General features: G+C 43.3%; 1 protein-coding gene across 1 annotated transcript in view; it reads left to right on the forward strand.

The window, feature by feature from the left end:
• NEDD4L (neural precursor cell expressed, developmentally down-regulated 4-like, E3 ubiquitin protein ligase) overlaps positions 1 to 23,741 on the forward strand; it is a 385,260-nt gene that overhangs the window by 190,470 nt on the left and 171,049 nt on the right. The window lies entirely within an intron of this gene.

The raw sequence follows: 23,741 nt of genomic DNA on the forward strand, positions 1-23,741 counted from the left end.
CTGCAGCCTCTCTTCTTGACTTGCAGATGGCTTCTCTGGGTCTTCCTGGGTCATCTGTGTACCTGTCTGTGTCCTAATCTCCTGTTCGTATAAGGGCACAGTCATATTGGATTGGAACCCACCTACTAACCTCATTTTAACTTAATTATCTCTTTAAATACCCTCTCTCTAAATACAGTCACAGTCTGAAGTATCGAAGACTTCAGCATAGGAATTTTGGGCAAATACAATTAAGCCCATCACAGTTAGGTAATGGTAGGACGTGTAGATGCTTTTTATCTTTAAGGGAATAGGCAAATCGTTAAAAATAAATAAATAAAAACTTGTTAAACTTGTTTAGGTACATTTTCTTATAGTGTATTGTGGTTCTTATTTTTTTAACCTTCCAGCTAGTGTGTAAATTGGAAACATTGTAGCTTAATTTGATAGTTTTAGACATAATCAAAGATGATGGAAATCCTGTTCTTAAATTTAGTCTATTCAGCACTTGTGTATCCTCAACTGCTGAAGACTAAAAACTTGAGATGTTCCTCTTGTTTTAAGAATTTGACTGAAAACGGGCTGGGTACCATGGCTCATGCCTGTAATCCCAGCACTTTGGGAGGCCGAAGTGGGTGGATCACTTGAGACCAAGAGTTCCAGACCAGCCTCGGCAACATGGCAAAACTCTAAAAATACAAAAATTAGCGGAGAGTGATGGCTCACACTTGTGGTCCCAGCTATTCAGGAGGGTGAAGCACAAGAATTGCTTGAACCCCAGAGGCAGAAACTGTAGTGAGATCGCACCACTGCACTCCAGCCTGGGCGACAGAGCGAGACCCTGTCGCAAAAAAAAAAAAAAAAGAAAAAAAGAAAAAAAAAAAAGACTGAAAATGGTTGACACTTTCCCCTGTCTCCAGGAGGGTGAATGTTTCTAGTTGAACCCGGGTGCCCACTTGCTCCTCTAAGCCTTCAGCAATCCTCCCAGCCTTGAGGGGAGATCCGTTCATCTTCCGCTCACCTCTGGAAATTCCAGTGTTTGAGCACTGTGGGAAAATGCAAGTCTAGTTTATAGGGTTTCTCAGCTGACATGCCAGGAACACTTCACGAGCAAGCATGCCACCAAATTTGAGTGCATGTAGAAAGTTAGCTGTTTGCTACAACTGGGAACACTTCCTATTAGAGCCAGATCTGCTGGGGTGGAGGGCTGCGTGGGTTGGAGAGTAGGGTGTGACTTCTTCCAGCAGGAGGAAAGAGAAGTAGTATAGTGCCCTCACAGGGGGAGAGCACATGTTTGACTTGCTCTTGAAATTTCCATAGAATAAGGGTGGTCAGGTTGCCAGACTACCCCTCAAACGAGGACATGGTGCTGCTGGGTCCCAGGGTAGAGCTCCGTTGGCACCTTCGGGGCCCTGATTTACACCTGAAGGCACACAGCTGGGATTTGAAAACTGGCATGCAGAGTAGAGACTGTGGATTTACAGGGCGGGGCTGTCTCTCATCTGACACAGAATCCTCTGTTGATCCTTTTTGGGGCTGTAGTTCCTATCATAGTTATTTTTGTTCCTGCATTTTTCCCCTCTTCAAGACCTTAAGCTTTTGGAGGGCCAGAAAGTTGTGTTCCCATCTGCCAAGTGTGGGGCCTTGAAGGCCAGCACCTCAGAATGTAGAAGCTGAGTTAGTTTGTGGAAGGGTGAAGGGCTGACCTCTACTGTTGGAGATGCCAAAATCTCTAATCTGGCTTTAAATAAGCAGAACAGCCCCACCAGACACAGAGTCATCCACAAAACCTCGTGACCTCTGTTATTGCCCATCCTGTGTGGTAAGCCCACTGAGAACTTCACTTGGAGATGCTGCAGGAACAACCGCAGGGAACCTGGAGATAAGGCCCCGGGTGATGACGTAAGCTAATTGCTGAACTGGGTGGAGTTACTTAACCTTATGGTAGGGGGTGGAGCTTGACGCAACTCCCTCTTCCACCAACAAGCATTTATTTCTACCTGTCATTGAAGTGAATCATCAGTATAAGTAGCGAGCTGGGTGCATTCCTTCTCAGTTGTGTTAAAACTTGCTGGTATTCCCCTGGTATCAGCAGAGGTGTGTACAGACACCGCTTTAAAACTGGGAAGGAGGAAGACAAGGCCAGGGAGCCGGAGGGTCACCAAGGTAGATTTCGAGCAGCGCTAGCCCAGCTGAACACTTTCCAGCCGTGTTTTTCATCAACCTTGAGGAAAAGTATAGGTAAGAACAAAGACACCACTGTATGTTTGTTATATGAATGCATAACATCTGTTCTTGGTGTGAGTTTGATGTTGGTGTAATACTGTTTTTATGTCAGCAGCATAGTTCTAGCACATACCAAGATTTTCCATTTTAAATGCTTTTTGGTGTTCGGAGTTAGCTATAATTGGTCAATTTTACTCTCCTTATGTATAAGAAGAATGACAGGCAAAGAATGAGCCTTGAAAAGAATTGGGATCTGTGTTCTGATCCCCTATTCTTTGCTTCTTATCTTTCTTGACTATTTAGAACAATGTACAGCCTTTCTTTCAAAAACCAAAGCAATAATACTTTTATTTTTGAAAATAATGGAAAATAGAGACCACTGAAGTTCTATGAATGCTGTTTTCTGTTTTAGAAATCACAGGTTGAGGAGGAAACAGTTGTATTTTCCTTCCTGTTCTGTTTTGAGTCTCAGTATTTCTGACTTAGAAACCTCCTGGAGAAGAGGGAGATACCAGCTCTACTTGGTTTCAAGTGAAATATCATGTTAGGTCATAAAATAGTTTGCTTGGAGAATAATTCATGTCTTATATCTGAATTTTTGGTTGGTAGCAACAGAAATCTTTCTCTTCCTCAGTATGAGTAATTTGGCTTACATTATTTAGACTAAATTTTATTATATTTTTTGTTGGGGAAAACAAAAGTCAAAGCCCAGAACATATTCAACTGAGTTTTTCCCTCAGGTTTTCTATCATTTTCCCACCCTTCCTACTCACATGTAAATATGCTGAATGATTAACACGTGATTTTTGGTTCTTTACTGTCTCATTTTGTGGTGATTCATGAACTGTTAGTTAACTGGTTATAGTGTATCCATACGTTGGCAAAGCTTGATATCTTAATGCAGGCCACACCTTCCTATTAATGAGCTGGGTTACTTTCAGTCAAGTATTTCTGATGTCATTAAGTGTTGAGATGGCTGGAATTCTAAGGCAATAAAAATGTATCAACAATATGAAATATCAAAGCCTACAGTCAAATCTGAGTTATTCTTTAGTACTTATTTCATAGCTACTCTTTAATATTTATTCTTTAATAATTATTTCACATTGAAAAGTACTTTACGCATGTTTGAATGAGATACTGCCAGTGAAAGAAACGAAACAAATAACTCGGTAAGGGAAGAGGGATTTTAAAGTATGTTTGTGCTGGCCCCAGGCTGGTGAGTTTCGTTAGTAATGACCAGGAAGAGAAAGAATGGCCACAGTGGTGGGTGCTGATCTTTTTTTTTTTTTTTTTTTTTTTTTTTTTTTTTTTTTTTTTTTTTTACTCTTTTTAATGTCTGTAAGGAGCACAAGTTGAACTTTAATTCTTGTGGGAATCTAGTAAGATGATGGTGAAGTCAAGAAGAGAGGAAGAAATGCTTTTTATTTAGTTAAGAGGAAGTAAACATCTATTAGTTACAGATGTTACACCTTAACCTTTTTCATTCCTATCGTTTTTATGAAAATTTATTGCAACTAAATGTTGATTTAAAACAACACGTTTGGGACATTTTCTTATCACTGTGGAATATAATGAAAAGATATAAAATGAAGGCAGGTATGAAATTATATGAATTCTGCTACTTGAGTATAGAAGTTTTATTCCAAAGTGGTTTGTTTGGTGGATGTGGTGGTGGGGGGGGGCCTCTATGTACTTATTAAGGCAAGTGATGGGACAGGAGCTTTTGTGGTCTTGACGGTTCTGTTGGGATGGGAGGGTTGTTTGGGATTTTTATGTTTCATTCCAGGCAATGTTTTTTTTTTTTTTTGCCTGTACTTCTTAGGGTTTTACCAAGTCAATTTTCATGTGAAGCCATTTTCATATTGTTTCTTTCACCTTGGTGGAAATCTTTTCCTTCTTATGTGCTTTGAGTTAAGTATGATGTAATGTGCTAGTAACATAGACGGGGCTTTCCTTTCTACAGGTGGGCTTGATGTGAGCCTGCCACTCACCTTGAATCACGGAGGTTTCAGAGGCTGTTGGCCTTCAGGGCAATGGCAGAAGCACGTGTTCTCAGCTGTTTTCTGAGTCTATCTTGACTGCCTTCCCAGTGGCCCAGAATTCCCCAAGGGTCACTCAACACACCCTCATCTACAGTAAATATTTGTGCTTCCTCTGTACCTGGCCTGGTTTTCTCAGTACCCAGGAGCACAGGTGGGCAGTGGGATGTGGGCAGGCGGTACCCAGATGCCCTCCCACAGGGGCCACAGGGAGCACCTGGGCGCTTCCTGACGAGACGCCCCTGCCCTTCAGACTAAGTGGAAACAGAGATCCAGGAGTCCAGTGGACTCTGGAGTTTCATAGAATACATGGAAAACACACCGCTTTCAGTGATGTAAGCTGTCTTGTTCACTTCACTATTACTCATCTGGCCTGCAGCAGGTGAGAGGATCACATGCAATTATAAACAGCCTCCTCTGACTAAAGCCAGTGACTGGAAACCCTGTCATGTTATCAGAGGTCATTTGGTCATAGATTCTTGGGCAGAAGCCATTGAAAGTCCTGGGGGTGTGATCTTTGAGCCTTTGCCAATGCTAGGGTTTGACCCCTTTTAGCTCAGTTAACTGGATCCAGGAGTTTATTTTGGCCGAGATCTGCCATGCTAAGTTGACAGGCTTGAGACTGGAAGGAAGTATCTAACTTCATTAGAGGAAATGGCATGGCAGGCTTTAAAGGCATTTTGATACACTTCACTTTTTCTCTCTTGCCCTGTTTTGTTGAGGTTTTCAGGGCTGTAATTGTACCTGAGGTTAATCAATGAGGTATCTATCTGAAAGGAATTTGTTCTCTTTGGACACTGTCCTGTGTGATATTATATTTGTGTAACTATTTAGTTTAACTCATTCAAAAGGCTATTTAAGTCACTTGCTCTGTTCATTACTTGAAAACAAGTTGTCCTCTCTTTATTCTTTTAGTCAGTTACCAAATATGTCTTAAGTGTCTCTTGTGCTAGACATTGAGGGGCACTTCCTTCTCCCTTTCACTTGTCTGTTTTTGTTGAGCTACATTTTTTCTTAAGGCCGATTGTTCTTTTCCTCTTACTTTTGTTTTCATTTGATTTGTTTATTTATATTTAAATATGTATTAACAGTCTTGAAGCATTGGACTGAATGAGGATGGTGATCAGATTGGGAAAATGCCCCTTAATTTTAGTTTAAAAAATTAATTTTCATTAAATTATTTATGTATTAATAGGGGCCACCCACTCCAGGTGAGTGGTTTCACTGTGTGTATGGCAGAGGAATGCTCTGTGTCTGGAAAAAACAAGTAACTTAGCTTGAAATATTAGGAAAGCTGAAGAGTACAAGTGTCAGAGAGAAAGGGGTATTGAGGGGGAAGAGAATGAGAAGACAAGACACAGTCAGGGCCCTGTCATGCATGTGGAACTGCAGGTCCCTGGAGAGATGATGCATTTATCCCTTTTTAGAGATAAAATTTGCTATTAAAATTTGATCTTGAGCATGACACAGAACTGAAAGCTTTGATGACAAAGCCAGCATTCTCAGTTTAGCAATAACCAGGTTAGGGAAAAAAAACTCAACGGTGAGATTCAGCTTAGCAATGTGGGCGGGGCAACCCACTGTCCCGCTCGGGCAGGGAGAGCCCCAGCCACTTCATCTGCCCGACCTGGGTTTTTTTTTTTTTTTTTTGAGATGGAGTCTCACTCTGTTGCCCAGGCTGGAGTGCAGTGGCCGGATCTCAGCTCACTGCAAGCTCCGCCTCCCGGGTTCACGCCATTCTCCTGCCTCAGCCTCCCTAGTAGCTGGGACTACAGGCGCCCGCCACCTCACCCGGCTAGTTTTTTGTATTTTTTTTTTAGTAGAGACGGGGTTTCACTGTGTTAGCCAGGATGGTCTCGATCTGCTGACCTCGTGATCCGCCCGTCTCAGCCTCCCAAAGTGCTGGGATTACAGGCTTGAGCCACCGCGCCCGGCCCCGACCTGGGTTTTATCTGCTTCACAATTCAATTTCCTTTTTGTTGTGCTTGTGCACATCTATATTTGGCTTTGCTTCTTATTTTTTAGGAGAGGGGAGAAGTGTGGGCAAGGTAAAATGCAGCTTGCAAGCTCCCAAATGGCAAGTGCACCAGTTAGAATCTAAGTGGCCTCCCAACCTCACAGTGAAATTCATTTATTCAGCAACTATGGACCAAGCCCCTCAGGGACCACTGCTCGAGATACCAGTGCAAATAGAAGAAGCCAAGGGCACATTAGGACCTGAGCCAGTGGCCTGCACAGCCATCTGTGACCACTTACCTCTCTGCTTGCAGGGAACTTCAGCCTGATGGAGAAGACCCATAATAGCCAAGTCAACTGATAATAGAATGAGTAGTAGTGTTGGGGGACATAAGGAAATCAGGGTAAGGCCATCAGAATTGCACGGTTGTATCATCTTTTAAAAGACAGCACAGTTTTGTTTTCTTCTGCCATGGTATCTCCTAACATTTTCCAGTGTGTCTATTTTTGGTTAATAGGGAAGTTGTGGCTAACACTTGGTTAGTGGCTTAAAGAAGAAAAAAAAAACAACTTTTAGAAACCTTTAAAAATATCATTCTCATAGAAAGCTATAAACTCTTATGTCTAGAAGGGTAAGTGGTCATTGATCTTGGAGCAGAATGAATGGATATTTCCTGGAAAAAAAATATATCCACTCATCAAAGACACTCAAATCTCTTCTCATCTAATCAATATTGGAAACTAGGAATATCCACGCCTATGGAATATCCTCAAAGAGAATTAATTATTCTACCCTCTAAGAGGTATAGCAGTTTAGACATAGAAGTAAAGGCCTGAAATTGCGGCTGCACCATTGAGGGCAGAAGTGCCCTTTATCTCCTGGTTTTGTCATTTGCCAAATGCAATTGTGTGAGACTAAGTGACCTCCAATAGCAGAGCTCTGTGTTTTCTCCCCGACCCCCAAGTCAAAATTGATTATAGCAACCCATCAAACCAGGCCTGGCAAATGATTTTTTGCAACTATAGGATAAATACTGAGGGGAAGGGATGAATGTGAATGCATATGCAGAGCAACACAGTCATGAGACCATTCTATTACTTCTTAATTTCTTAAACTTAGCGCCACTGAGAATAAAGCTGTCTTATCTGAGCTTCTCAAGTGAGCAGGAGCATGAGTTCCTGTGCTGTGCTTGGGGACAGGGAAGGCTTTGGGACCTGCTGTGGTCTTAAGTCTGAGCAGTGCCGATAGCCTCGGCTCACCAAGTGCTGGGCACTGTGCTAGACGGTGTACAAACCTCTCATCTCATGAGGCCTCACTGCTACAGCTGATAGAGATGACATCCTGTTGTTTTTAGTTGCACATGGCAGAGCTAGAAAACAAACCAGGGTGTGGCAGACTCCAGAGCGCATGCCCTCTGTGATGCCGCTGTGTTACCCTAAGTCAAGTCGACCAAGGCATCCATTTAAAAAAGAAATCTGATCTTTGTCAAATACTCAATTGTTACATTTCTGTTAGAGTCGGCCTTTCCAGTGAGCGATAATATATTTCCTTCAAGCAGCTACTCACAGATTTCACAAAATCAGGTGCCTGCCCTGCAGCCTGTATCTGCCTCCACGTCCCCACATCAGTCCTCCTTGCTGTGCTTCTTGTCTCTTTAGTTTTTATCATCTTCTAACACTGTGAACTTTAGTAATTTATGCGGTATTGTTTGCTGTCTCCCCTTGGTAAAATGTAGGCTCCACAGAGGTAGGGAGTGTTGTCTGTTTTCTTCCCTGGCATATCTCAGATATCTAAAACAACCATGCCAGACACGTAGTGAGAATTTGTTGAATGAAGAAATAGGAGAAGAAAAGCAGACCCCGGAGCCTTAGGAGGGTCTGTGTAAGGGAGTCTCCAGGCGGTCTTCCTGCGGGTGTCCTGAAGGACCGCATGATCCTAATTTTGGTCAGTGTGGAGGCTGTGGTTTCTTCTGAGCTGCCAGTATTTGGAGGTGAGTTGTCCGCAGGTCACCTTATCCCACCTTTATGCGTCAGTAAAATGGAATTCGCTGGGTGGCTCGTGGAGCTGTGTGGTCAGTCTGATCACCAGACATCTCTGCGTGCTCTGTCTAAGGGCCGGGGTCTGCTTTCCTTGCCTCTCTTCTGGAAAGAGGTCCACAAGGGATTAGCCTTGTGAAGTTCCACCTGTTGTTCATTGACCCAGTGAGTGTTTTACCCACTGTAGGTTTTTTCCTACCTAATTGCACCTCTGGTTTTCAGTGTTCAACATGCTGCAGTTACATGTTCTGCTGTGGTTTTACTTAGCTTAATCCTTTATTAATTGCCTCTTGTTCAGACTCCCTAAGAGCAGATTATCCTTCTCTTTCAGCTTCTGCTCCATTGCTATTGAACTTCTTTTTTTCAGTCATGACATCAGAAAAATAACCAAGTGAGAGTTTGATGATAATAGCAAGTAAGGCTATTTTATTTCTATCCAATTTACCCCAAATTTAAGCAGTATTACACCTTAAAATAATAGAGCTGGCTCTTGCCCAGCATGTGAAAGCTATATGCTTCATGATAGACAGATGTTTTCCAGTATCTACTTAACCATAAATCTCAAGATTTACCCTACCCCACTCCAGTCATTACCCCCTTTCCCATTTGCCTAACCTGCCCTAGGGCCATCTCAGTGCCCTATAAAGCAATCTTTGTTGCAGACCCACTGCATGACTGGAATGTGATGCACACAAGTGACCAAGGCATAGCCCTGTTCGCAAGGAGCTTCCAGACCGATAGCAGAAATGGACACATAAGTAAACAACTGCACTGCTGATAGGCTTCTGCCAACATGAGTGGAGCTTGAGGGCCAGGAAGCCTTCCCAGAGGCACTGGAGCTTGTTTTAACATTATGTGCATGCCGGGTGGGGGTAGGGCATTTCTAGCAGAGGAGAAAACATGCTGTGCTCTGAGAACTAAAAGTCATAGTCGCTCCACTTGGCAACATGTATAAGGCACATGGAAGATGGCACTGGAGGGGCATGCAGGGGCCAGAGCTGGGCAGACCGTGTATGCCACAATAGTTTGTTGTAGGTTACAAAGAACTAGTGCAGAGTGGATGAAGCTTAGGCTATTTGGTTAATAATTTGGCTGCACTGACAAGATATGGAAAAGAGGAGATTGAGACTTTCCGTGATTTTTATCCTCAAGGTGCTTAATCAATGAGGTTGGGATGGCCGGAGGGGACCCTCATTTGCTTGCCTGGTGCTCAAGCCTGAGGTCCTGGTCTTTAATAGTCAGGGAGGTGTGTGTGGAGGCAGGGTGTGAGCTCCCTCCAAGGAAAACTGTTGCGTGAAAAGAGGCCCAGGATGAGCGTTGGGGAGTATCCACATACAACTTGATATTCCTAAGGTCTCAGTTCTTTATGGGAGAGCCCATGCACTCTTCCACACTTGGAATTGTTTGCAAAGTGAGTGGTATTCGAGCTTCTTTAGAGTCTTGCTACTCCCACCAGCTGTATTGGCATCAGCAGGGAGCTTGTTAGAAGTGCAGGTTCTTGAGGTGCAGCTCACACCTACCCAGTCAGACTATATTTTAACCAGATCCCAGGCAATCCCTGTGCACATGAAGTGCTAGAACACTGCTCTGAGGTAAAACGACCTTGCTAACCATGGAAGAGGGTGCTTTTTCCGCTTCTCCTTTTGTGTTTTTTTGTAGGACCTATTTACCTTTTAGAATTTTTTTTCAGAATTATAGACTGCAGAATATATACAGTGTCAATGCATTAGCAATTAATAAGTGATGTTTGGCTAGAATACATAGTTGTCTCCACGCAAATGCCCTTTCTTACATTGAGACAGCACATGTCTGGTTAGGGTTTGGGCTCACTTGTGAGGAGCCATGCGGCAGGCGGGCATGCTCCCGGGACATTGGTTGCTGAGGTCTCAAACTGCTGCCCAGCATCACGGATGGCACGGTGACAAAGTCCCTGTGCACCCTCACATTGCCTGCAGTAATCTATCACACTTTTCATCCCCTAATGACCTAGTTTGGGGGGCACGCATGTCTCCGTTTGTGCTGATGCTCGCTGCATCCCAGGTGGCACTTACTTAATATAATTATCATTGCTCTTTAATATTATCTCATTCCACGTCAGCTGCACAAAAATTTGAGGTTAATTACAACAAATGTTTTCTCAATCATTGTTATTGAGAGCTGTTTAATAGTTTATTTGGTATGTGAAGATTCACATCTAGATGGAGGCTTATACATCTTTATTTAAGGAAAGCCTTTTCAGGCTGGGCGCGATGGCTCACGCCTGTAATCCCAACACTTTGGGAGGCTGAGGCGGGCGGATCACGAGGTCAGGAGATCAAGACTATCCTGGCCAACATGGTGAAAACCCATCTCTACTAAAAATACAGAAATTAGCTGGGCATGGTGGCGGGCACCTGTAGTCCGAGCTACTCGGGAGGCTGAGGCAAGAGAATCGCTTGAACCCAGGAGGCAGAGGTTGCAGTGAGCCGAGATCACACCACCACATTCCAGCCTGGGTGACAGAGTGAGACTCTGTCTCAAAAAAAAAAAGCTTTTCAGGTTGGAAAAATATCAACAGCAGACATACAAAAGCATGAAAAATGACACTAAGAATGTAAGCAACTGGAAACAAAAATTATAATAGTGCAGTGAGCTGAAGATTCATTTTTAAATGTGAACTCCGCTTTCAGTTTATAAGTGATTACCAACAGCCTCATCAGGGTTTCTGGAATTAAATGTTTTATTATTTTCTCCCAAAGTTAGTCCTCAAACATTAGTATTTCTTGTGTCCTTTTGATTTGAATATTTGTTTTTAACTAAACACAAGGGTATCAGCTCTATAAGTCAGTTAATATGTTTATGCTTTTAGTTAATCAAAAGTGACTCATGATTTCAGTTTTTGGTATCAGGTAATGTTGCAGAAATGAGGTTCACTGTGAAACTTCTTTTTTTTTTAATCGTTTTATTGTTTCTTTGAGTGTATGTGAGTTTATAACTCGGTACACTATGCAAAATGACCCTGTGTTTCCTATATTATAGAGAGAGGAAAATGAAACAAATTCAAGAAAATTTGTGGAAAATAAATTCTGCATCTAGTTATTCATTATCAGGTATGAGATTACAGGCATGAGCCACTGTGCCTGGTGACCTCATTTGAACTCAGTTACCTCTGTGAGGACCCTGTTTCCAAAGAAGGTCAACATTCTGAGGTGTCATTGTCAGGTATGAGGTAAACACACTGAGAATACCACATTTTGGCAACTCAAGACAGGACTGTTTTCCAAACATGTAACCCTGGTAAAAAGGTAACCTATCATAGTGTTTGCTAAGAAGTCAAGCAACCAAGAAATGTTTATTGAAGGCCTGTTTTGTACAAGGTTGCATGGAAAAGACACACTAGCGTAAGACATGGACAGTGGCCCTGAGTGAGGTGCCGCCGGTTTAGGCGAATTAAGATTTACATACTTGAAAAGGGACAAACAAGTCTGGACATGGTGACTCATACCTGTAATCCCAGCACTGAGGGAGGTGGAGGCAGGAGGATCCCTTGAGGCCAGGAGTTCACAACCAGCCTGGGCAACATGGGAAAACCCCTGTCTCTACAAAAGTTAAAAAAATTAGCCATGTGTGGCGGCATGCCTATAGTCCCAACTACTCACAGGGGCTGAGGTGGGAGAATCGCTTGAGCCCAGGAGATAAAGGCTGCAGAGATTGCGCCACTGCACTTCAGCCTGGGTGGCAAAGCAAGACCCTATCTCAAAAAAAAAAAAAGAACAAACAACACAGACACCAGATTCCATGGAAAAGGGAGTGGTCTAAGTATTCAGACTGTAGGAATTCAGAAAGTGGAGAGGCTGGTTATTATGGGGGTACTTCATCCTGCGGAGATGAGGGAAAGAAGGTGCTGGCTGCCTAGAGCCTGGGAAGAATCAAAGATTTCCAAGGGTATGAGGGGAAAGCGTGGAGGATGAGCAAATAGACACCAGTGCTGAGCCCCCTGAAAACTGGGAAGATACTAGATTGACCTATTTGGAAAACCAAACAAATGTGGCTGTTATTGACAAGTGTTTTTTTTGTTTTTGTTTTTGTTTTGTTTTGAGACAGAGTCTCGCTCAGTCGCCCAGGCTGGAGTGCCGTGACTTGATCTTGGCTCCCTGCAACCTCTGCTTCCAGGTTCAAGCAGTTTTCCTACCCCAGCCTGCCAAGTAACTGGGATTACAGGCACAAGCCACCACACCCAGCTAATTTTTTGTATTTTTAGTAGAGATGGGGTTTCACCATGTTGGAGATCGGGGTCTCGAACTCCTGAGCTCAGATGATGCACTTGCCTCAGGCTTCCCAGGGTGCTGGGATTACAGGCATGAGCCACTGCGCCCGGCTGACAAGTGGTTTAAATTAGATTCTCCAGTTCCCGCCTAATAGAAAGTCTGAAGCATAGGGCAAAAGTAAAGGAAGGACCCTGTGTTCTGCTGGTTAAATATTACAGAGGTCTGACTCCATGGCTGTTATAGGAGAGGTGCATTTTCTTCTATGTAAATTCTCTTAACGTGTCCCCTTTGCCTTTACCCCATGATTATTACGCACTTTTTTCTCCAGGGTCACAGGGACGGGAAGAAACATACACCCATAAAACAATGTCATCTAGAGGCAAAGACTTGGAATGCTCAAGCATGCGCCCTGTCGAGGTGGGGCAGGGTGTGTAGGAACAACAGTCTACTAATTATTACAGAGCCTGCCCTGAGCTCTCTGTAGAAGTCCTTCGATATCCAGTCTAACACACACAGTAACTTAAGAGAGGATTTTTAAAAATCAAAAGGCCCCTCAGCTTTGTATTGGATTTAACCTGGCTGACATCCCTGAGATCCAAATATAATAACATGTCCTTTTTGGATGAATCAGACACAAGGAAAAATCTCCAGTGTGTGTCCAGCTTTAGAGATGTAGTAATGGATTCCAGAGTTCATGCTGGTGGGCCAGCCAAGACTTTTAATGCTGATGTGGGCTTCATTCTTTCTATAAACTCCCTTTCTTCTTGACAGTGTGTGGGCCCAGGGGTTCCAAACATGGGTACCTGCCGTACATTGATCTGTGTAACTGGGGAAAATACACAATCCTATGGCACCCATGTGTCAGGATATAGGACATCACCGTAATATAGCCCTTTTTCTCTTGATTATAGTGTTTTCTTTCTGTGATCACACAATTGTTTTATCCTCGCTTAAAAATTTCATTTTAAAAAGTGTTTGAGGTATAGTGCAGCACTCAGAATAACAGAAAAGTCAGGTGTCTGGTGGTTTGTTTGCACGTTTAATAGACTTAAAGATAAAATCTCTAAACATTTATTTTGCAAGTTGTTTTTCTGAGAGTTGAGGGGAAACTTTTGCCCTTTGGTCTCCCGGAGGAATTCTAGGATTTCACAGGTAGGCGTGTGTTTTGGACTGCAGGCTGAATGTGGCTGGCAGGGTGGCATGAGGAGGGCACGTATTTTAAGCGGTCTTAGGGCAGGTCCATGATCCCCTTACCTGCCATTCCAAAGTCCCAAAAGCCCTGAAAACCAAAGACATCTTTGTAGGTTTGTAGGAAATTGATTTGAGAGCAAAACCTGATATGAACAGATCTGAGAGTATTCTAGGCATTATGTGTAACACTTCATTCAACCTTTGTGCTTCTTGCTGCACAGATACTAACATTCACTTATGGTCCCTCCCCCAGCCCCTACTGGGGATACTATGCAATAATTGGAATAATCAAAATAATAATAATATTAATAATATTTGGAATAATCACTGAGTCATTGTATTAGTCCGTTTTCATGCTGCTGATATAGACATACCCAAGACTGGGTTATTTATAAAGAAATAGAGGTTTAATGTACTCAATTCCACATGGCTGGGGAGGCCTCACAATCATGGGAGAAGGCAAAAGACCTATCTTACATGGCGGCAGACAAGAGAGAGATGAAAGCCAAGGGAAAGGGGAAACCCTGTATAAAATCATCAGATCTCTTGAGACTTATTCACTATCACAAGAATGGGGAAAACTGCCCCCCCCCCGATTCAGTTATCTCCCACTGGGTCCCTCCCACAACACGTGGGAATTTTAGGAGCTACAATTTAAGATGACATTTGGGTGGGAACACAGCCAAACCATACCAATCATCTTTCTAAAGTGAGAAGAAAAGTCAGAATTCTGTAACACATTTGTTCCCAAGGGTTTCCAAAAAAGGCTGGCTTTAATGGAGTATTCGTTTGCTAGGGCTGCCATGACAAAGCCCTGTGAACTAGGTGGCTAACAACAGAAATTTATTTTCTATCAGTTTTGGAGTTTAGAAATCTGAAATTAAGAGTCAGCAGGATTCTGCTGTCTCTGAGCCCTACAGGAATATCCTGTCTTGCTCTTCTAGCTTGTGAGGTTTGCCAGCGTGCTCTGTGTTCCTTGGCCTGTAAATGACCATCTTCTTGTTGTGTCTTCACATCGTCTTTCCTCCGTGCCTGTTTGTTTCTGTGTCTACCTTTCCCCTGTTCATAAGAACACCAGTCATATTGGATCAGGGCTCAACGTAATGACCTCATTCATTCATTCATTCATTCATACTTTTAAAAATGTTTTTTTCTTTTTTTTTCTTCCTTTCTCCCTCCTTTCCCCCCTTCTCCTTCCCCTTCCGCCCTCCGTCTCTCCCTCCCTCCCTCCCTCCTTTCCTCCCTCAGGGTCTTGCTCTGTCACCTAAGCTGGAGTACAGTGGCATGATCATGGCTCACTACAGCCTCAACCTCCCTGGCCTAAGCAATCCTCTCACCTCAGCCTCTTGAGTAGCTGGGGCCATAGGTGTGTGCCACCATGCCTGCCTGGCTCAGTTTAAAAAAAAAATTTCGTGGAGATAGTGTCTCACTATGTTGCCTAGGCTGGTTTTAAACTCCTGAACTCAAGGGATCCTCCTGGTCTCAGCCTCCCAAAGGGGCGAGATTATAGGCATGAGCCACTGCCTGGTGACCTCATTTGAACTCGATTACCTCTGTGAAGACCCTGTTTCCAAAGAAGGTCACATTCTGAAATACTGGGAGGACATAGTTCCCCATCTTATGAGACAGAGAATGGGTCAAGATGAGCTGTTCCATTCTTTGTTGGTGTTCAGGCCAGTGCCAAGTTCAAGATCTTTGCTTCAGGGCTTTCCTGGTGCCCCTGGGAATGTGTGTCAGCAACAGGTGTGTCACTGAATGGGTATCACCTGGGGGGCTGCCTGTTTAGATGTTAGAAGCTGCCACATCCCCTGTTAACTCCATGTGAGGGAGGAATGCCTTCCCTCCGACAATTTTGCCTGAGAATCAAGTCAGATTTTGCAGTGTGAACTGAGCTGAGTGTAGAGTAAGTTCCCAAGATACTTCTGGCACCATTGTTACTCCCCCACCGAGAAGCCTAGAATGTGTTCAAAGATTGTACAGGAAGGGCTTAGGACAGTGCTCGGCTCATATAAACACTCAGTGGCAAAGAGGTTGATGCTTAAGTACACAGGAAGTGTTTACCAGTGCACGTAATTGTACACCAGTGAGCTCCACCATGCAATTTACCGTCCGTCCGGTACACTGACCCTGTGAGGCCCACTCTCGGTGTGGCACTGCTAACAGGTTTTATTGTTGCTTACTCATTTGAATAGTGTCTCCTTTGGCTAGACCTTTGCCCTGAGCACTGGACACACATAGGTGCTCAGCAGCGTCCCTCTCTGCAATGCAAAGGGAATACTGTGTGCCTCTGTATGCCCAGCTCTAGTCCTGGCATCCCAGGAGCATACGGTGACAGAAGAAGTGAAGTCCTGGGAACCAATGACTGCCAAAGTTAATTAAAAGTAAGCATCTTTTTTTCCCTGGTTAGTTAATCCAGGCTGAATTCCCTGAGTAGTTCCTGCCGTCAGAACTTGCTCTCTTTTTCAGTTAGACACAGCTCAGTGTTGCCTCCATGTTGACATCATGATCATAGTTCCTGGGCTTGGCCAGAACTGTTTTCTTTTTGATTGCAAGGACATGGGTGAGATTGGTCAAGGAATTGACTTTCAGGGTTCCAAGGGAATAATTAGTTCAGAAGTCTGTCCCCATACTTGTTTTCCAGTGCAATCTGTGTCTCTGTGGGTGTTTTTTTTTTTTTTTTAAGGCTGTGTACTTTATAAATTGGAGATAGAAGGGGCCAATTTATTACAAAAAGAATAAAATATAATTAAACAATTAAAAGTATGTGTTTATAGCTGGGCCTGGTGGCTCACATCTGTAATCCCAGCTATTTGGGAGGCTGAGGCAGGAGAATTGCTTGAACCTGGGAGGTGGAGGTTGCAGTGAACCGAGATTGTGCCACTGCACTCCAGCCTGGGCGAGAGAGTGAGACTCCATCTCAAAAATAAATAAAAATAAAAATGTGTCTTTGGCCAAGTGTAGTGGCTCACGCCTGTGATCCCAGCAATTTGGGAGGCAGAGGCAGAAAGATCGCCTGAGGCTAGGAGTTTGAGACCAACCTGGGCAACATAGTGAGACCTCGTCTCTACAAAACATTTTTAAAATTTAGCCAGGCATGATGGTGCATGTCTGTAGTCCCAGCTACTCAGGAGGCTGAGGTGGGAGGATCACTTGAGCCCAGGAGGTTGAGGCTGCAGTGAGCCATGATCTTGCCACTGCACTCCAGCCTGGGTGACAGAGCGAGACCCTGTCTCAAAAAAAAAAAAAAAAGAGAATGTTTTGTGAAGTGCTGGTTGGCTTGACGTTTCTTCTTCTAACCATGAGGGAAGTAGGTGGGCTGTTCTGGTCACTCACTGTCCTCCCAGACTCACTCTTGAGAGGAAACATTCACTGACTGACATGATCATATCTTGGAGTTTTTTTCTTTTTCTTTGCCTCCTGGTCTTACAGCCATTCCTTTTCTTTTACACATCCACGAAAGGGAGGCTGTAAGATCCTCCTTGTCAAGGTTGTTGTAAGGATGAGCGATGATGTCTCTGAGGCACCAGGCACGGTGTTGGCACCCAGAAGCTGCTTAATGATCCTGGAAGTTATGACCATTGCTCATAGTTTTTCCCACTTTTAAGATCATCCTTAAATAATTGTCATTGGCTGGGCACTGCAGCTCACGCCTGTAATCCCAGCACTTTGGGAGGCCAAGGTGGACGGATCACCTGAGTCAGGAGTTCAAGACTAGCCTAACCAACATGGAGAAACCCCGTCTCTACCAAAAATACAAAATTAGCCTGGCGTACAGGCGCATGACTGTAATCCCAGCTACTCGGGAGGCTGAGGCAAGAGAATCGCTTGAACCTGGGAGGCGGAGGTTGTGGTGAGCCGAGATTGTGCCATTGCACTCCAGCCTGGGCGCCAAGAGCGAAACTCCATCTCAAATAATAATAACAACAATAACAACAATAATAATCGTCATTTATCAGCTTCTTTGAGCTCTAAATATATATAGCCAACTTTCACAAAGGTAAGATCTGCATTAGAAACGCTGTTGTCCGATTTTGGTTCCTCTGGAGGAGGGGTAGACGGCCTCTTTGTGGGCAGGGTCTATGTCTGTTTACCTTTATTCCCCGCCCCACACTTTGGTGCCCACCACAGTCCGTTGTGTATGGTGGACACTCCTTGACTATCCCAGGAATACAATCAATTGTGAAACAGTTTCCAAAAAGGGAACAGTTTTTGTTTCCCCCTTTCCTTATAACCTTATGAGTTGCTATCTCTCTTGGCTCTGTTATTAATAGCATAAAAGAAAAAGCTGTTTTCTTAACCTGTGGTAGTTGCATATATATGGAGAAAAGGCACAGTAGAATATGCTGGCAATAAAGACAAGTCACAGATTGTCATTTTCTTTGGTGACTGAAGGGATATTTCAGTAATTTACTGGTGAAACTTTCCTTTTTGTAACTTCCACTGAACAACATTTTTACTACCAAAAGATAAGGGAACAAAATTTTTTAACAAACTATTTAAGCTTAAATATTTAAATATTTTTAGTAGTCACCACATATTAACAAAATACATATTTTATTAGCACATATTTTATTAGTCAACACATGTATACACAGCTCTGATGATCTCTATGTAGATCCCTACATAGATAGCTATATAGCTATCATCAGAGCTATGTCTATATGTGTTAGAGACAGATGCACACACAGTTGCTCCCTGGCTCCCAGGGGTCTCTGTGACCCAAGGTTGGGACCCTCAAGTGACTAGTTATGGATGGCAAGGGGGCTGCAAGGCCAGAGTTGGTCCTGGCTAGAGATTTCAAGACTTGAGTGGCTGGGAAGGTTTTAGAATGCAGGTAAACCACTAGTTGCTGCAAACAACAAAACCATCATAACGGAAGTATCCAAAAGTGTGTTTTTCCGGCAGTTTCAGAGACTATGCCTGAGCAATAAAGTTTAATGTATTTTTTAGCTGCTTAGGTGAAGAATGCATTTGACTGTAATCTAACCCAGTAATATAATCTCTTATATTTGCTGGAAAATCGTACATAGTTAAGAGTAGTGGCTCATTGCCAGTATTGGTGATGAGTGATGTATTTTAAAATACGCTTCTGCCTTTCAGTAAATCTTGGGCTGAAAGATATGTACATTTTGCTTTCAAAAATTTTCAGTAGTCATCCACTTAAGTCAATTTTCTGGGCAAACAAAATATTTGAAGCCCTTTAGGGTTTGTTATTGAGATGTGGGCTGGCCATGAAATTACAGGGTTCAGTACCTCATTGAAGTGTAACCATTATTAGTTTTTTCGTAACTTTTTTATACTCATAAAAGTAGTACTTGCTCACAGTGGAAACTTAATACAAACCATAAATGACAAAATAATTTGTAAACATCATCTAGAGAGAATGACTATTAACATTTTAGCCTTCTTTTCCTTAATTACTTTCATATATATGTATATTTGAATTAATCACATTTTTAGATCCTGCTTATTTCTTAATGTTATGCCATGATTTTCTCTTATGTTAAAATATTATTAGAAAACATGATTTTAGTGGTTTATAATATTCTAGTATATGATTGTACCATAATTTATTTAATTGTTTCCCAATTATTGGCCTGGAAGTTTGCTTCTAATTTTTTCTTATTATATATGATCATGCAATGAGTATCTTTTACCAGGAAATATTTACCTGCCTCTCTGGTAAAGATTCCTTCTTTGGGATTCCTTCTTTGGGATTAATCCTTAGAAATAAATTTGATGAATCAAAAGGGGTCAACCCTTTGAACGCTTCTGATACTTTTGCCATGTTGTTTCCCAGAAAAGTTGTAATAATTATTCCTTCCTGTAGTGGAGTGTTAAATGTCTGCCTCTCTTTAGAAAGTATTACCTTTTTTTCAATCTTTGACAATTTGTTAGATAAAAACTTCAGTTTCAGTATTATTGCATGTATTCATGTATATTTTTCTTCTCACACATTCTAGATTTTTTCTATATTGTTTATAAATGTTTTGTAATTGTTAATTGCTTTATTGAGGATATACGTTATTATGTAACACTTGATGGTAACAGTAAAAGTGGAAAAGAATGAGGAAACCTTCAACAAAACAAGTTGTCATTAACAAACTGGGTTTTGCAGTGCAACTTTCTCTGGGTTAGCTAAATCTTCAGTTTGCTGTATGGTGCTGTGAAATATGCAGCATCCATGAGCCCTCTGCTCTTTGCCCATAGGGAGCAAAGACACAGTCTTTGTGCAAGCTGTCCCAGTGCCATATTGAGAATCTTCTTTTTACCGCAAAGAATTATTGCTTCCTTTTGCCCCTCAGAAGGCACAGCTGAAAAATGAAGACCTTTCTCGTTGTTCTTCTGATATCCAAGTATCTTGCAAGAATACCTCTATAGCAGGTAGACAAGGCAGGGTGTCATTGCAATCTGGCTGCAGACTGAATGTAATCCCCTTTGACGTTTTGCCCCTTGGAGGCAACTCCTGCCCTCCCCTCTCCCCTTACGACCCTGCCCCCTTAAAATATGTGGAGCTCAGCAAAGACTATTTATGCTGATAAAAATGAACAAATAATAGGTGTGAAAGAACATGGAACACTTCAGTGAATCTAATGGAGAGGGTTAAGCATTACCCCAGTAATGATTGGGTAGGAGGACTGTCCTTGTGGAGTGTGTCCCAAAAGGGGTGAGCAATGGAGCAAACCCAGAAAATCTCATTCTCAACTCTCCCTGACAGACGACCTCATCTGCAATGTCTTTTGCTTCATGGTGACAAAGGTGGAATAAGACCCTTGAATAATATTTCCATCTCTGAATTCTTTAAACCCACTTGAGATCAGTGCAGTCCTGCAGTCTCTCTATTGGAACTGGAGCAGAGGCCCAGAGGAGAGAACTGAATTTTCAGCACTGGATTCCATGTTGAGAATGAAAGAGACAATAATTGAAAAGCTTTTCTTTTGGAAATTTTGCAAAATCAGAGTGGGTTTTTGACCAGGATTTCTTGGTGACCTCTCTTGAGAGAGCAAGTGCCTGAGGATTTCCTGCTGAATGTCTTGGCATCTGTCAGACTCCTTATGACTTCCTTTTAGTTCAGGGAGTCTGTTTCCTAGCCATTGATTTCATGCACAGTTCCTGGCATGTCTCATATCTCTAAAGCGATGTCGCCCTTGTATTTTTTTTCCAGATGTAATCTTTTATGTGACAGTGAGGTGTCTTACTTGTAAGTGAACAGCTATAACCTTCCAAGTGGTTTTTCTTCTGGATTTTATTTACTTAGTGAAAAATACTGAGGAACCTGAGATCCTTCCGGGTGCATTTTGGTGTCTGCCCAACCTTGACGTGGATTTGGAGGCCAGGCTCAAGGCTGAAACTTCTTGTTGGAATAGCACTAAATCATTAGGATCCCCTGAGGACAGACAGTTCAGGCCATCATTATTTGATAGGCCCTTGCGCACTTACATACAAATGCATCGTTATGAACGTGCAGCAGAAGAGATTCTAGGGCTCCGTGTGTAATGGCATAATTTGTCAAGAGGCCCAAGACCTGGAGTTGGCATGGACTCCCTCTCCTCCTAACCCACCTACCTGCCACATTCAGTCGGCCACCTTGTTCTTTTGAGTCTACCTTCGGATGAGCAGTCAATCCTTTTTGATTTATGCCACCTCTCCATTCAGAGCTTTCTTATTCTTTGGCGCAGAAGCCTTCCAACGGGTCTCACTGCTTGCTGTCTTACCTCCTCCTAATGAGTATGATCATGATTCTTCTGTATTTAGACAACTCCACAATGAGGATGATGATGGTGGCAGCTAACATGTATGTATGTATGTATGTATGTATGTATGTATTTAGAGACAGATTCTGACTCTGTTGCCCAGGTGCAGTGGTACAATCTTGGCTCACTGCAACCTCCGCCTCCTGGATTCAAGTGATTCTCATGCTTCAGCTCCCCAGGTAGCTGGGACTACAGATGCACACCACCACACCCAGCTAATTTTTGTATTTTTAGTAGAGACAAGGTTTTACCATGTTGGCCGGGCTGGTCCAGAACTTCTGACCTCAAGTGATCTGCCTACTTTGACCTCCCAAAGTGCTGAGATTACAGGTGCCTGCTTCCACGCCCAGCCAGCAACTAACATTTATTAAGTGCTGACTATACTCCTGTCAAGCACTATAGGGAAGTACTACTATTATACCCATTACGTAGATGGTAAAACTGAGGCACAGAAAGGCTATGTAAGTTTCCCAAAGTCATGTACTAATTGATGAAGAGCCAGGGTTTGAGCTCTGCAGGAATGGCCGACTCTTTGTGGCCATTGAGCTGGGACTCCCTCTCCAGCTGCCTTTTCTCCCTGAGCCCTCCTGACTGCAGCCATGCCAGGCTTTTTAATGTTCGGAAGCCCAGCTCCAGCCAATCACTGGACCTGTGATCTTTCTGCCTCGTGCCTCCCGGTTCTGTGTGTGCCTTCAGATTCCTATCTGGCAGTGGTATCTGGATGGACCAGTGCATAGAAATCACATGAGACACTCAGTAAATGTAGACTCCTAGGTCCTGACCCTGGAGATTCTGATTAGCAGATCTGAGGTAGGGCCAGGTACCCGGATTTGCACAGGAAGTCAGGGACTACTGCTGCTGACTGCTGTTTTCCCGGATGCTTGGCACACTCTGTCACAATCATGTTTTCATTCCTCTGTGCTCCATTCAAATGGGTAGGGACGGTGTCTTCTGTTTCTGGAACCTGTCTCTTTTCTTGGCATATAGTAGGCACTCAGGAAATGAAGGTTGCTTGAATCCTAGTACCAGTTTACTGTCTCCTTGGAAAGGCTGAAAGGAAGAATATGATGTCTAAGCAGCTTCACTAAGAGAAAACAAAAAGTTTGTAAAATAGAATTTGCCTTCTAATCTACGTGTTCTCGCACAGCATTGAGCTTCCTAGAGAGATATATTCATGCTAGCCCTGAGTTGTATCAACAGCAGCCACTAGAACGGTAACTTGATGCCAAGAATGAATTCTGGTGAGCTTCATTGTGAGTAAGATTCCCAGTTTGATCATCTCTACCTAGATCCTGTGGGACCTCCATATGAATAATGAGTAGGCGTGGAATATGTAGCATGCTGCAGTTGCCCGGTACCCAGTGTGTACTGTGAGGTAATCAGTGTCAAATCAGTCATTGTAGCAAGAGTTTGGAGTCAAAAGGAGCAACAGAGAACCTCAAACATCTCCTAAGAGAGGAAGCAAAGACCAGTTACCTTGGCTGTCATTTATGGGGCTTTTATATTGTATGTTTGAAATGGTGCTGGGTACTAGTATTAATACATGATTTTCTCTCGTCTTTGCAAAACCTGCCTGAGTTAGGAATTGTCATTCCCATTTCATTCATGAGCAGGCTGAAGTTAAGAGTAGTTAAGTACCAGCTGAAAGGGAGGAGGAGCCTGAGAGCAATCTGGGCACCCGTTTCCCCCCTCCTCTTATTTATGAATAAATGAATGAGACAGGGTCTGACTCTGTCGTCCATCCTGGAGTGCAGTGGCGCAATCTCAGCCCACTGCAGCCTCTACCTCCCATGCTCAAGCAATCCTCCCACCTCAGCCTCTGTAGTGGCTGTGACTACAGGTGCATGCCACCACACGCAGCTAAAATTTTTTAATTTTTTTGTGGAGATGGGGTTTTGCCATGTTGCCCAGGCTGGTCTCGAGCCCCTGGGTTCAAGCGATCTGCCTGCCTCAGCTTCCCAAATGGTTGAGACTGCAGGCATGAGCCACTGCGCCCAGCCCTCTCCTTCCCTTGAGCTTATGTCCTACTGTCCTGTAGCCAGCTCCAAGATGTTGGCCTTTGGTTCTGTCTTCAGGCTGAACTCTATTTCAGGAAGTTTCTTAGTCGATCTTTCATAGAGTTGATCATACCTTAGTATCTACCTGGATGAGCACTCAAGATGTTACGTATTCCCACCTGACTTCTTTATTTCTGCTGGAAGATACAGTGTCCCACACCCAAGGATCCCACCCACAGTCCCCAGCTGCATGTGTCAATTATTGTGAGCTATTCAAGGGCTACAGACTGAGGTAAATGAACCACCAGTGGA

The sequence above is a fragment of the Colobus angolensis genome, unplaced genomic scaffold, assembly GCF_000951035.1.
Source record: "Colobus angolensis palliatus isolate OR3802 unplaced genomic scaffold, Cang.pa_1.0 Scaffold108, whole genome shotgun sequence".
NCBI classification, from domain to species: Eukaryota; Metazoa; Chordata; class Mammalia; order Primates; family Cercopithecidae; genus Colobus; species Colobus angolensis.